Source organism: Bombina bombina, chromosome 2 (genome assembly GCF_027579735.1).
Source record: "Bombina bombina isolate aBomBom1 chromosome 2, aBomBom1.pri, whole genome shotgun sequence".
Taxonomy (NCBI): Eukaryota; Metazoa; Chordata; class Amphibia; order Anura; family Bombinatoridae; genus Bombina; species Bombina bombina.
In genome coordinates, this window is record NC_069500.1 from 885,956,560 (window position 1) to 885,973,051 (window position 16,492).

Consider the following 16,492-nt stretch of genomic DNA (forward strand, 5'->3'; position numbering starts at 1 on the left):
CTAAACTAAAGTACAACCCCCCCCCACTAAATTACAAAAAATAAAAAAATATTACAAGAATTTTAAACTAATTACACCTAATCTAAGCCCCCTAATAAAATAACAAAGCCCCCCAAAATAAAAAAAATGCCCTACCCTATACTAAATTACAAAAGTTAACAGCTCTATTACCTTACCAGCCCTGAACAGGGCCTTTTGCGGGGCATGCCCCAAAGAAAACAGCTCTTTTGCCTGTAAAAAAAAACACAACCCCCCCCCCACATTACAACCCACCACCCACATACCCCTACTCTAACCCAAACCCCCCTGAAGATCTCCCTACCTTGAGTCGTGTTCACCCAGCCGGGCCGAAGTCTTCATCCGATGGGGCAGAAGAGGACATCCAGACTGGCAGAAGTCTTCATCCAAGCGGGGCAAGAAGAGATCTTCCATCCATCAGAAAAGTACAAAAAAACAAACAAACACTAAATTAGCAAAAATAATAAAATATTGCAATAATTTTAAACTAATTACACCTAATCTAAGCCCCCTACTAGCTATTAATATAGCTACAATATAACTAATAGTTACATTGTAGCTATTTTAGGATTTATATTTATTTTACAGGCAACTTTGTATTTATTTTAACTAGGTACAATAGCTATTAAATAGTTAATAACTACCTAGCTAAAATAAATACAAATTTACCTGTAAAATAAACCCTAACCTAAGTTACAATTACACCTAACACTACACTGTCATTACATTAACTAAATAAATTAATCCTATATAAAACTAAATACTTACCTGTAAAATAAACTCTAATATAGCTACAATATAACTAATAGTTACATTGTAGCTATTTTAGCATTTATATTTATTTTACAGGCAACTTTGTATTTATTTTAACTAGGTACAAAAGCTATTAAATAGTTATTGACTAATTAATAGCTACCTAGTTAAAATAATTACAAAATTACCTGTAAAATAAATCCTAACCTAAGTTACTATTAAACCTAACTCTACACTATCATTAAATAAATTAACTACAAGTACCTACAATTAAATACAATGAAATAAACTAAACTAAAGTACAAAAAAAACAAACACTAAATTACAAAAAATAAAAAAAATTACAAGAATTTTAAACTAATTACACCTAATCTAAGCCCCCTAATAAAATAACAAAGCCCCCCAAAATAAAAAAATGCCCTACCCTATACTAAATTACAAAAGTAATCAGCTCTATTACCTTACCAGCCCTGAACAGGGCCTTTTGCGGGGGCATGCCCCAAAGAAAACAGCTCTTTTGCCTGTAAAAAAAAACACAATACCCCCCCCCCACATTACAACCCACCACCCACATACCCCTACTCTAACCCAAACCCCCCTTAAATAAACCTAACACTACCCCCCTGAAGATCTCTCTACCGTGTCTTCACCCAGCGGGCCGAAGTCTTCATCCGATCGGGCAGAAGAGGACATCCAGACCGGCAGAAGTCTTCATCCAAGCGGGGCAAGAAGAGGTCTTCCATCCATCAGAAGTCTTGATCCAGGCGGCATCTTCTCTGTTCATCCGGAGCGGAGCGGCAGCATCCTGAAGACATCCCACGCAGAGCATCCTCTTCTTTCTTGATCCGACGACTAGGTGACTGTACCTTTAAGTGACGTCATCCAAGATGGCGTCCCTTGAATTCCGATTGGCTGATAGGATTCTATCAGCCAATCGGAATTAAGGTATGAAAAATCTGATTGGCTGATTCAATCAGCCAATCAGATTCAAGTTCAATCCGATTGGCTGATCCAATCAGCCAATCAGATTGAGCTCGCATTCTATTGGCTGATCGGAACAGCCAATAGAATGCGAGGTCAATCTGATTGGCTGATTCCATCAGCCAATCGGATTGAACTTGAATCTGATTGGCTGATTAAATCAGCCAATCAGATTTTTCCTACCTTAATTCCGATTGGCTGATAGAATCCTATCAGCCAATCGGAATTCAAGGGACGCCATCTTGGATGACGTCACTTAAAGGTACAGTCACCTAGTCGTCGGATCAAGAAAGAAGAGGATGCTCTGCGTGGGATGTCTTCAGGATGCTGCCGCTCCGCTCCGGATGGATGAACAGAGAAGATGCCGCCTGGATCAAGACTTCTGATGGATGGAAGACCTCTTCTTGCCCCGCTTGGATGAAGACTTCTGCCGGTCTGGATGTCCTCTTCTGCCCGATCGGATGAAGACTTCGGCCCGCTGGGTGAAGACACGGTAGAGAGATCTTCAGGGGGGTAGTGTTAGGTTTATTTAAGGGGGGTTTGGGTTAGAGTAGGGGTATGTGGGTGGTGGGTTGTAATGTGGGGGGGGTATTGTGTTTTTTTTTACAGGCAAAAGAGCTGTTTTCTTTGGGGCATGCCCCGCAAAAGGCCCTGTTCAGGGCTGGTAAGGTAATAGAGCTGATTACTTTTGTAATTTAGTATAGGGTAGGGCATTTTTTTATTTTGGGGGGCTTTGTTATTTTATTAGGGGGCTTAGATTAGGTGTAATTAGTTTAAAATTCTTGTAATTTTTTTTATTTTTTGTAATTTAGTGTTTGTTTTTTTTGTACTTTAGTTTAGTTTATTTAATTGTAGGTACTTGTAGTTAATTTATTTAATGATAGTGTAGAGTTAGGTTTAATAGTAACTTAGGTTAGGATTTATTTTACAGGTAATTTTGTAATTATTTTAACTAGGTAGCTATTAAACAGTAAATATCTATTTAATAGCTATTGTACCTAGTTAAAATAAATACAAAGTTGCCTGTAAAATAAATATAAATGCTAAAATAGCTACAATATAACCATTAGTTATATTGTAGCTATATTAGGGTTTATTTTACAGGTAAGTATTTAGTTTTATATAGGATTAATTTATTTAGTTAATTTAATGATAGTGTAGTGTTAGGTGTAATTGTAACTTAGGTTAGGGTTTATTTTACAGGTAAATTTGTATTTATTTTAGCTAGGTAGTTATTAACTATTTAATAGCTATTGTACCTAGTTAAAATAAATACAAAGTTGCCTGTAAAATAAATATAAATCCTAAAATAGCTACAATGTAACTATTAGTTATATTGTAGCTATATTAATAGCTAGTAGGGGGCTTAGATTAGGTGTAATTAGTTTAAAATTATTGTAATATTTTATTATTTTTGCTAATTTAGTGTTTGTTTGTTTTTTTGTACTTTTCTGATGGATGGAAGACCTCTTCTTGCCCCGCTTGGATGAAGACTTCTGCCAGTCTGGATGTCCTCTTCTGCCCCATCGGATGAAGACTTCGGCCCGGCTGGGTGAACACGACTCAAGGTAGGGAGATCTTCAGGGGGGTAGTGTTAGGTTTATTTAAGGGGGGTTTGGGTTAGAGTAGGGGTATGTGGGTGGTGGGTTGTAATGTGGGGGGAGGGATTGTGTTTTTTTTTTACAGGCAAAAGAGCTGTTTTCTTTGGGGCATGCCCCGCAAAGGGCCCTGTTCAGGGCTGGTAAGGTAATAGAGCTGTTAACTTTTGTAATTTAGTATAGGTTAGGGCATTTTTTTTATTTTGGGGGGCTTTGTTATTTTATTAGGGGGCTTAGATTAGGTGTAATTAGTTTAAAATTCTTGTAATATTTTTTTATTTTTTGTAATTTAGTGGGGGGGGTTTGTACTTTAGTTTAGTTTTTTTAATTGCATTTAATTGTAGGTACTTGTAGTTAATTTATTTAATGATAGTATAGTGTTAGGTTTAATTGTAACTTAGGTTAGGATTTATTTTACAGGTAATTTTGTAATTATTTTAACTAGGTAGCTATTAAATAGTCAATATCTATTTAATAGCTATTGAACCTAGTTAAAATGAATACAAAGTTGCCTGTACAATAAATATAAATGCTAAAATAGCTACAATGTAACTATTAGTTATATTGCAGCTATATTAGGGTTTATTTTACAGGTAAGTCTTTAGTTTTATATAGGATTCATTTATTTAGTTAATTTAATGATAGTGTAGTGTTAGGTGTAATTGTAACTTAGGTTATGATTTATTTTACAGGTAAATTTGTATTTATTTTAGCTAGGTAGTTATTAAATAGTTATTAAGTATTTAATAACTATTGTACCTAGTTAAAATAAATACAAAGTTGCCTGTAAAATACATATAAATCCTAAAATAGCTACAATGTAACTATTAGTTATATTGAAGCTATATTAATAGCTAGTAGGGGGCTTAGATTAGGTGTAATTAGTTTAAAATTATTGTAATATTTTATTATTTTTTGTAATTTAGTGTTTGTTTGTATTTTGGTACTTGTATGATGGATGGAAGACCTCTTCTTGCCCCACTTGGATGAAGACTTCTGCCGGTCTGGATGTCCTCTTCTGCCCCATCGGATGAAGACTTCGGCCCGGCTGGGTGAACACGACTCAAGGTAGGGAGATCTTCAGGGGGGTAGTGTTAGGTTTATTTAAGGGGGGTTTGGGTTAGAGTAGGGGTATGTGGGTGGTGGGTTGTAATGTGGGGGGGGGGATTGTGTTTTTTTTTTACAGGCAAAAGAGCTGTTTTCTTTGGGGCATGCCCCGCAAAGGGCCCTGTTCAGGGCTGGTAAGGTAATAGAGCTGTTAACTTTTGTAATTTAGTATAGGGTAGGGCATTTTTTTTATTTTGGGGGGCTTTGTTATTTTATTAGGGGGCTTAGATTAGGTGTAATTAGTTTAAAATTCTTGTAATATTTTTTTATTTTTTGTAATTTAGTGTTTGTTTTTTTTTGTAATTTAGTGGGGGGGTTTTGTACTTTAGTTTATTTAATTGTAGATAATTGTAGGTACTTGTAGTTAATTAGGTTTAATTGTAACTTAGGTTAGGATTTATTTTACAGGTAATTTTGTAATTATTTTAACTAGGTAGCTATTAATTAGTCAATAACTATGTAATAGCTATTGTACCTAGTTAAAATAAATACAAAGTTGTCTGTAAAATAAATATAAATGCTAAAATAGCTACAATGTAACTATTAGTTATATTGCAGCTATATTAGGGTTTATTTTACAGGTAAGTATTTAGTTTTATATAGGATTAATTTATTTAGTTAATTTAATGATAGTGTAGTGTTAGGTGTTAGTGTAACTTAGGTTAGGATTTATTTTACAGGTAAATTTGTATTTATTTTAGCTAGGTAGTTATTAAATAGTTATTAACTATTTAATAACTATTGTACCTTGTTAAAATAAATACAAAGTTGCCTGTAAAATAAATATAAATGCTAAAATAGCTACAATGTAACTATTAGTTATATTGTAGCTATATTAGGGTTTATTTTACAGGTAAGTCTTTAGTTTTAAATAGGATTCATTTATTTAACTATAGTAAACTTATTTCGTTTTATTTAAATTATATTTAAGTTAGGGGGTGTTAGGGTTAGGGTTAGACTTAGGTTTAGGGGTTAATAATCTTATTATAGTAGCGGCGACGATGGGGGCGGGAGATTAGGGGTTAATAATTGTAGGTAGGTGGCGGCGATGTTAGGGAGGGCAGATTAGGGGTTAATAAAATGTATTATAGTGTTTGCGAGGCGGGAGTGCGGCGGTTTAGGGGTTAATACATTTATTATAGTGGCGGCGATTTGCGGTCGGCAGATTAGGGGTTAATACTTGTAGTTAGATTGCGGCGACGTTGGGGGAGGCAGATTAGGGGTTAATAACTATAATGTAGGGGTCGGCGGTGTTAGGGACAGCAGATTAGGGGTTAATAGCTATAATGTAGGCGGCGGCGATATCGGGTCGGCAGATTAGGGGTTAATACTTGTAGTTAGATTGCGGCGACGTTGGGGGAGGCAGATTAGGGGTTAATAACTATAATGTAGGGGTCGGCGGTGTTAGGGACAGCAGATTAGGGGTTAATAGCTATAATGTAGGCGGCGGTGATATCGGGTCGGCAGATTAGGGGTTAATACTTGTAGTTAGATTGCGGCGACGTTGGGGGAGGCAGATTAGGGGTTAATAACTATAATGTAGGGGTCGGCGGTGTTAGGGACAGCAGATTAGGGGTTAATAGTTATAATGTAGGTGGCGGCGATATTCGGTCGGCAGATTAGGGGTTAATAAAATAATGTAGGTGTCAGCGATAGCGGAGGCAGCAGATTAGGGGTTAATAAGTGTTAGATTAGGGGTGTTTAGAGACTCGGGGTACATGTTAGGGTGTTAGGTGCAGACTTAGTGTTTCCCCATAGGAAACAATGGGGCTGCGGTGTTAGTTTTTTTTCAGCCGAAACTCCCATTGTTTCCTATGGGGAAATGCCGAATTTTAACGAGCTAATTCGGATTTATTCGGAGATACGGCAGCTATTTCGGATTCATTCGGTAGATTCGGAAGTATTTTAATTCGGAAATCCGAATCGATCCGAATCTCCGAATTTACCGAATTTACCGAATTTCCGAATTAATCCGAAACGAACCGCACATGTCTACTTTAGACCGCTGCTCCATAACTTGTGTTTCTGGCGAGTCTGAAGGCTCGCCAGAAACACGGGCCCTCAAGCTCCATACGGAGCTTAATAAATGGGCCCCATTGGGTAATCCAATGTTAAGAGCCATATATCTAAACCACCAATCACCAGCTAGCTCCCCGTAGTGCCTTGCTGCTTCTGAGCCTACCAAGGTATTCTTTTCAACAAAGGTTGCAAAGAGAACAAACCAGATAATAGAAGTAGATTTGTTTAAAATGTTATGTTCTATCTGAAACTTAAAATAAATAAATGTGACTTTACTGTCCATTTATGGGCTAGATTACGAGTGGCGCGCTAACTCTTTTTCACGTGAGCAATATCTGGTTTATCACGGCTGTTTGCGCACATCGGAAGGAGAGCTCATATTACAAGTTGAAAGTAAAGGGGAACACGTAGGGCTTTAAAGTAAAGATACATACATGTTATTCACGACAAAATGAGTTGCGACTGAGAGGTAGTACCTCAAAAAAGAATGCCTTTAACCCAAATTAAATTACTTGATTAGTGTCTGTAACATTCATAAATCATTTATCTCAACTTTATTAAATTATAAATTCAGTCATACCAGCATAATACTAGTTACAATTACTTAAAGGAACAGTCTACCCCAGAATTCTTATTGTTTTAAAAGATAGATAATCCCTTTATTACCCATTTCCCAGTTTTGCATAACCAACACAGTTATATTAATACACTTTTAACCTCTGTGATTATCTTGTATCTAAGCCTCTGCAAACTGCCCCTTTATTTCAGTTCTTTTGACAGACTTGCAGTTTAGCCAATCAATGCCTGCTCCCAGATAACTTCACGTGCATGAGCACAGTGTTATCTATATGAAACACAAGAACTAACACCCTCTAGTGGTGATAAACTGTTAAAATGCATTTTGAAAAGAGGTGGCCTTCACGGTCTAAGAAATTAGCATATGAACCTCCTAGATTAAGCTTTCAACTAAGAATACCAAGAGAACAAAGCAAAATTGGTGATAAAAGTAAATTGGAAAATTGTTTAAAATTACATGCTCTATCTGAATCATGAAAGTTTATTTTGGCCTAGACTGTCCCTTTAAGCTTGACAGTAATAGGAATATTCGTGGAACAGACGCTATAGGTATAGCTGAACTTGTCCTGAGCGGCTAAGCTCCTATAGCGGGAGCTGTATTATTATTATCTTTCCCTATGGCATATATCTATATTACTGCAAATGCATGAAATATAATTAATCCAAGTGGTATGTCAAAGGTAGACAGCTCCCACCAAGCGTAAGAGTGTAGCGCTGCTATAATTAAAAATAAATAGTATCTATTTGGATATGTATCAACAACTGTCAAAGCAAGCATTTTTAAAAAAGAGACACCGCTCTTCAAACATTCCCCCAAACATAACCCTGGAGAGTGTTGTCTCTCTTTTTAAACTGCTTACTTAGGTTTAGCAAAATAAGGGAAATGTTGCTCTTCAGTACTATTCTAGAGGTATCCTGAGAGTGGAGACTTTTGCAACACTGGAAAAGTATCCAATAAAGAGGATTAAAGGGCCATGATACCCACATTTTTTCTTTCAAGATTTAGAAAGATAATGCATTTTTAAACATCTTTCTAATTTACTTCTATTATCTAATTTGTTTTATTCTCTTGATATTCTTTGCTGAAAAGCATATCTAGTTATGCTCAGTAGCTGCTGATTGGTTGCTGCACATATAAGCCTCACGTGATTGGCTCACCCATGTGCATTGCTTTTTCTTCAAATAAGGATATCTAAAAAATGAAGCAAAATAAATAATAGAAGTAAATTGTAATGTTGTTTAAATTTGTATGTTCTATCTGAATCATGAAAGAAAGATTTTGGGTTTAGTGTCCCTTTAAGTTAGGGCCCACAAGTGTAGACCAGAAGCAGGGTATATTGGGACTTTTGTTACACATCATGTCACCTTACTTTGAACAGAATAAAAGTAACTCAGCTATATTTTTAATGCAATCCAAGTTTAAAGCAAATTAAATGTTGATTAGCCATGAATGGCTGAGAAATAAGGAAATATGTCAGTTAGGAAGAAGGAGATTATTCCAGTGTTGATCTTATAGACATTAATGTCTTTATGAGTAGAGCGGATTGCCTTATCTGGCAAGATAATATTATATTAAATTTCATCTGTAGCATGGCTTATTATTGGTTCTTAAAGTGATGGTAAATCCTAGCGTTTGTGAAACGCTAGGATTTACCATTGGAACAAATAATGAGAGGACTTTCATTCATGATGTATAAAATACTTCATGATGAAAGCTCCTTTATTTGTTTCAAGCGATCACCGTTCTGAGCACGCTAAAGCAGCCCACCGGCAGATCGTTATTTTCCCTATTTGGCTGAGAGGTGACGTTTCCACCTCTTAGCCAATAGCTGTGCGGGGAAATCCGGCTTGGTGCATGCTCAGAACAGCGATCGCTTGGAACAAATAAAAGAACTTTCATCATGAAGTATTTTATACTTCATGACGGAAAGACCCCTTTATTTGTTCCAATGGTAAATCCTAGGGTTTCACAAACGCTAGGATTTACCATCACTTTAAAATGGCTAGTAATGAGAATATTTAAAACATTGCACTGTCCTTGTCTGTTTTTGGGGTGCTTGTTTTTGTTTCATGATTCAGATAGAACGTTCAATTTAAACAACTTTCTAATTTTCTCCTATTATCAATTTTTCTTCGTTCTCTATAGCTTTTTTTGAAAAAGCAGTGATGTAAGCTTAGTTTAGTATCCCTTTAACTGGAGAAACTCAGAGATGAATGTAATATTAGATATACCAAGCAACATTCATGTTTTCACACCAATACAAATAAACTTTCAAATCTTAGGTGTCAAGTTGACATCAAATGAAAATAATGACAGCAAACTGGAGTTATTTTAAATGCCATCACATTGCTGAGAACTTTTGGGTTTATTTTACATTTCAAGGTAGACGGTAGACAGCAGTAGTACAGCAACAAAGTGTAGAAAGGTAACGTGATGTTGCACAGATATGCTGCATTAGTAGTCAATAAGTATATTGCTAAAGGTCCTGATAACAGCCTCTTATACTGTGCTACAAATCAAATAGGATTTATGCTACCAACAGTGAACAATGCTTCAACCAATTATCAACTTATTGCAAGCCGTGTAGTCAGGGGTTAAGTTGAGCGGGAACGCATGGGGGAGTTCCTGCACTATTTTTGCAGTAGGAACTAAGTTCCCTCTGGACAGAGAACAGAAACGCTTCAGTAAACACTGCTGCTGCTGGTGGGAGGAGCTGGAGCACAGTCTGGTTAGAGGTATAGTGAGATCCTCTAGTAATGGGCAGTATCACTACCTACAATACATTCAAGAAGCCTGATAGCGGTCCTGCTGTGTGATCACTCTGCACGGTGTGGAACACATGGTGCTTACATTTCTGTGTGACTTGCTCTGGGGTTATTTAGCTCCCCTCAGCAGAAATAGGACTATTGCACTGTAAGTAAGTGAGACTCTGTGACAGAGGAGGAGTCTCAGGCCCAAAGGCAACCATTCAACCCTTTATTGGTTTTAATTTGCTTTCATGAAACATTATATAAATTAATTATATAAATACAGTGTGTGTGTATAAAACAATATTAATTGTGAAGGGGTGGAAGTCTTGGTGAGTTCCCACACTTTTTTTTGTAGGACTTGACCCCTGAATTTAGTCATCAAGGCTGAAGCAACCGTTCAATAGGCGGGAGTAGTATTCTCAATATATAAACACTGTTATATTATAGCTTATAAAAGAATTTCGGGTGCTGGTTTAATGTGGTGACTTCTTGATATTGACCATTTTTAGTGCTTGAAGCATAGGGCTTGCTTTAATGGATATTATATAAATACTACAGTGGACATTATTAATGGTTGCTTCCATACTGATGGACACACAAATTTGCTCTTGCTTTTGTCATCCTATGAAAGAAAAAACATTTATTTAACTTGTAAGATTTTAATTTACTGTCCAATGTCAATATGGGAAATCATATCCAGTCAAGTAGAGTCCAGTGGGTTAAACTAAGAAAATTATAAGAAAGTAGAAAGCAAATGTCAGGATCTACATAACTGTCCTAACGTATGTTGGTAACCTTTCAACTTACTAATTAACCAATGCAGTAGTACTGTCTAAAACAAATGCTTCATATTTAATTAGTAGGCTAACCACCTGATAGGTACAGTACATGGCCCAGATAATTTTGTTAAGGGTGTCTAAGGTGGTAGGGCCGGCAATAATCAACTAAATAACTTATAAAAATGGATGTCCTCTAGATACAGTATGTATAATACTTAAGTCTTATTGATATGTTTGTTTTATTCACTTGGGTATGTACTATGATATTCCATGAACAGTTACAAAACTTGTAAAAATTATTTGAATGAACACGTTTTTAAAATAATTGTTAGAATTATTTTAATTTGAGCCATTTGTCAGTACTTCCAGCATTACGGAGAGCTACATAGATGCTGATTGGTGGCTGCACACATGTGCATCTTGTCATTGGCTCATCTGGTGTATTCAGCTAGATTCCAGAAGTGCATTGCTGCTCCTGAACCTACTCTTCAACAAAGGATATCAATAGAATGAAGCAAAATTGCATGCTGAATTTAAACCATAAAATCTTAATTTTGGCTTTATTGATTCTTTAATGATTTGAATATCAGAAGTATTTTTTTTTAAAAAACAGCAGGCTGTCAGCTTTTCATAGTAACTCAACACAAAAGTAAAAAATGGTTCTTAAAGTGATTGTAAAGTTTAATGAATTAAAGCCCAGTATTTAAAAATAATCTTAAAAACATGGGCACTTTAAGTCATTAAACTTTATAAAGACGATTTATTTAAAAATACTTATTTCATTACAGTAAACAGACCGCCGATCCTCCGCCCGCATATCCTTCTGTATTTAGCATATCGATGACGAATACGGCTTCCTTCAATCTTTGCATGCTCCAATATCTAGACCCCAAAGGGCGCACGCAACGATTGGAGGAAGCTGGGTTTGACATCGATATGCTCAATACAGAAGGAGATAAGGGAGGAGGATTGGCAGGTATGTTTACCGTATCAAAATAAAAAGGTTTTAAAAAAAAGAAGTGTGTTTGTAAAGTTTAATGAATTGGCCCTTTCAGTGCCAACAATGGCTCTGAGCCGTCGCAGAGTTTCTCACTCAGGTGCTAATGACATCTCAGAGCCATCGCTAACACTCTCCCACCTTGAGGGAGATCTGGGGGCTCCCACCCGCTCCTACCCCGGTGATCAGGCCTGTATAGTGACAGGCATTGCTGGGGCTTCACGTTTTGCGCAGTGACGTCACGTGCAATGACGTGATGACACTGCGCAACTTTATTTAAAATAGACAATGACAAGAATAGGGAAAGGGGGCATGCTGCTTAGAAGCCTGTAACTCAGGCATCTAAGCAGCTACAGACCCCCAAGACCCACTGTTGGAAAGGTAATCGCCGAACCTTTCCAACAATGTATGTCTTGGGTATCTGTAAAAAAAAAAAAAAAAAAAAACTTAGAATACCTTAGCACTCAAAGGGTTAAAGTGCCCCTGTTTTTAAGATTATTTTTAGATACTGGCCTTTAATTAATTAAACTTTATAATCACTATAAAGGGCCAGTAGACATACCAAATAATGTTATATAATTCTGCAGAATTATATCACATTAGCTTAGCGCTAGCTTTATGAAACAAAGGGCTGCAAGATATTTACCTGAGAAAATGACTTTTACAGAACGCCGCTCCTTGCTCTACTGAGCGGGTCTGTTTTTTTTCAGAAGCTCTTCGTGGCGCACTGTCTAGTCACAGCCGGCAGACCGCGCCATTAAACTCAATCTGACTCGCTCCCGCTCTGGTCTGGTAGCGGGAGCGAACTAGATTGAGTTTAATGGTGCGGTCGGGCCAGCTATGAATAGACAGTGTGCCACGATGCGCTTCTGAAAAAAACATACCCGCTCAGCAGAACAAGGAGCAGCGTTCTGTTAAAGTAATTTTCTCAGGTAAATATCTATGCAGCCCTTTGTTTTATAAAGCTAGCACTAAGCTAATATGATATAATTCTGCACTATGTGCAACATTATTTGGTACGTTTACTGTCCCTTTAATGTTTGCTTTATATCCTAGAACAATAACCCAACTAATGGCCAAAATATTGAAAAATAAATTCCATAGGTATAATAATTCTCTATATAGCATGATATGGTATGCTTGTGTGTGTGCTGTGCGTGTGTGTATATATACTGTTAAATGGGTTCAAGGAAGATTTTTCTTTTGTCACACACATGAAAAACTATGTTCTAAATAAATAATGTTTTGTCTGAATATAGAAAATACACAACTGATGCTGCCTTATTAGGTTTAGTTTAAACAACTTTTTTTTACCCACCTTTTCATGAGGTAAAAAACCAAACACAATTTTTATATATATACCAAGTCTGTTAGTTATGCGAAACATGCTTGTGCATGCACAAGAAAATAGCTTTTAAAAACGTAGTTCATTTTGAAATGCCCTCTTTAAGATGAAACAAAAACAATTAAGACATGTATATCCAAAATTGAAATAACATAACTAATTAATTCCTGGCAGATCACCAGTATGTGCAGGTGTTTGGAAATCTCTTATGAGCGTGCATTAAAAAGCAGTCATTTAAAATGTTGATTCAGCAAATTATCAATTTTTAAGAGGATACAAAGAAACAGAAGTGCCACATGGCCTAGTACTGTATATATTTTTGTGAGATGATATATGAGAAATTTGCACTCACATTTGGTGAAACACCCCTCTTGGTGTAAATGGAGCAGGCTGGAATCGAACTGTCACCCAGCAGACTGGCCTCCGGTGTAGCTCAAACTATAATGGTTCAGGATGCGGTATCACAGTGTAAGAAGCACCAAATATCAGGATTATAGTAGATAAAAGCAACAATCTGTAGAGGATATAATGGAACAGAAGCGGCCTAGCACTGTATGTATTCTTGTGAGATAATATATAAAGAAAAATTGCACTTCCATTTAGTGAAGCACCTTTCTTGAAGTTGGAGCTACCCTGGAAGTCAGACTGCTGGGTGATTGGAACAGCCAATAGAATGCTAGCTCAATCCTATTAGCTGATTGGATCAGCCAATAGGATTGAACTTCAATCCTATTGGCTGATTGCATCAGCCAATAGGATTTTTTCTACCTTAATTCCGATTGGCTGATAGAATTCTATCAGCTAATCGGAATTGAAGGGACACCATCTTGGATGACGTCATTTAAAGGAACCTTCATTCAGTGTTAGCCATCGGATGAAGAGGATGCTCCATGTCGGATGTCTTGAAGATGGACCCGATCCGCGCCGGATGGATGAAGATAGAAGATGCCGTCTGGATGAAGACTTATGCCCGTCTGGAGGACCACTTCGCCCGGCTTGGATGAAGACTTCTCCTGGCTTTGTTGAGGACTTCGGCCCGGTTGGATGAAGACTTCTCCCGGTAAGGTGATCTTCAAGGGGTTAGTGATAGGTTCTTTTAAGGGGGTATTGGGTGGGTTTTAGAGTAGGGTTGGTTGTGTGGGTGGTGGGTTTTAATGTTGGGGGGGATTTGTAATTTTTTTTTTACAGGTAAAAGAGCTGATTACTTTGGGGCAATGCCCTGCAAAAGGTCCTTTTAATGGCTATTTGTAATTTAGTGTAGGGTAGGGCTTTTTAATTTTAGGTGGGCTTTTTTATTTTGTTAGGGGGATTTGATTAGGTGTAATTAGTTTAAAAATCTTGTAATTTGTTTATTATTTTCTGTAATTTAGTGTTGTTTTTTTTTGTACTTTAGCTATTTTATTTAATTGTATTTAATTTAGGGAAATAATTTAATTATAGTGTAGAGTTAGGTGTTAGTGTAACTTAGGTTAGGTTTTATTTTACATTCAATTTGTATTTATTTTAGCTAGGTATTTATTAAATAGTTAATAACTATTTATTAACTATTCTACCTAGTTAAAATAAATACAAACTTGCCAGTAAAATAAAAATAAACCCTAAGCTAGATACAATGTAACTATTAGTTATATTGTAGCTAGCTTAGGGTTTATTTTACAGGTAAGTATTTAGTTTTAACCAGGAATTATTTAGTTATTAGTATTACGTTTTATTTAGATTTCTTTTAATTATATTTAAGTTAGGGGGGGTTAGGGTTATACTTAGATTTAGGGGTTAATAAATTTAGAATAGTGGCGGTGACGTTGGGGGTGGCAGATTAGGGGTTAATAAATATAATGTAGGTGTCGGCGATGTTGGGGGCAGCAAATTAGGGGTTAATAAGTATAATGTAGGTGGCGGTGATGTCCAGAGCGGCAGATTAGGGGTTAATAGTTATAATGTAGGTGTTGGCGATGTCGGGGACGGCAGATTAGGGGTTAATAAGTGTTAGATTAGGTATGTTTAGACTTGGGGTTCATGTTAGGGTGTTTGGTGTAAACATAAATTTTATTTCCCGATAGTAATCAATGGGGCTGCGTTAGGAGCTAAACGCTGCTTTTTTGCAGGTGTTAGACTTTTTTTCAGCCGTCTCTCCCCGTTGATGCCTATGGGGAAATCTTGCACGAGCACGCACAACCAGCTCACCGCTAACGTAAGCAGCGCTGGTACTGGAGTGAGATGTGGAGCAAACTTTTGCTTAACGCTCACTTTTTGTCTGTTAACGCCGGGTTTGTAAAAACCTGTAATACCAGTGCTGTCTGTGAGCGGTGAGTATAAACTGCTCGTTAGCACCACATAGCCTCTAACGCAAAACTCGTAATCTAGGTGAAGGTGTTTACTGCCCCTTGTACAATAATTCTTAGTAGCCAAGCATTGTTTTTTTAAATGTATCCTAGCTCTATATATACAAAGATAATGGAGAAGTCACAGGGAAAGTCTATTCCACCCCCTAAGTTGCCCTAACCCTGTTGTGACATACAAGGGCAGCTTGGGGAAAAAAAGACTGCAACACATTACTCAGGACAAGCTGATTTAGCATAAACAAGTTTAAACTTTGAAATTTAATCCATCGAGGATTATATTTCCTATCTTTTTCTTATGTTATAATGAGTGTTTTGTCTATTGAATTAGAGTAAGATTTTGTCTTTGAGTCCATAGCATAGCTTTTTAAAATAGATTTTTTTTCTGTAATTATAAAGATTATACAGTAACATATTGCAAATATAAAAGTAACAAAACAATTGTTAAAGTATTGTTTTTTTTTTTTTAAACCATGTCAGTGCTTTTTTAACCCCTTAATGACCACAACACTTTTCCATTTTCTGTCCGTTTGGGACCAAGGCTATTTTTACATTTTTGCGGTGTTTGTGTTTAGCTGTAATTTTCCTCTTACTCATTTACTGTACCCACACATATTAAATACCGTTTTTCTCGCCATTAAATGGACTTTCTAAAGATACCATTATTTTCATCATATCTTATAATTTACTACAAAATGTTTTATAAAATATGAGGAAAAAAAAGAAAAAAACCCACACTTTTTCTAAATTTGACCCCCAAAATCTGTTACACATCTACAACCACCAAAAAACACCCATGCTAAATAGTTTCTAAATTTTGTCCTGAGTTTAGAAATACCCAATGTTTACATGTTCTTTTCTTTTTTTGCAAGTTATAGGGAAATAAATACAAGTAGCACTTTGCTATTTCCAAACCCCTTTTTTTCAAAATTAGCGTTAGTTACATTGGGACACTGATATCTTTCAGGAATCCCTGAATATCCATTGACATGTATATATATATTTTAGAAGACATCCCAAAGTATTAATCTAGGCCCATTTTGGTATATTTCATGCCACCATTTCACCGCCAAATGCGATCAAATAAAAAAAAATCGTTCACTTTTTCACAAATTTTTTCACAAACTTTAGGTTTCTCACTGAAATTATTTACAAACAACTTGTGCAATTATAACATAAATGGTTGTAAATGCTTCTCTGTGATCCACTTTGTTCAGAAATAGCAGACA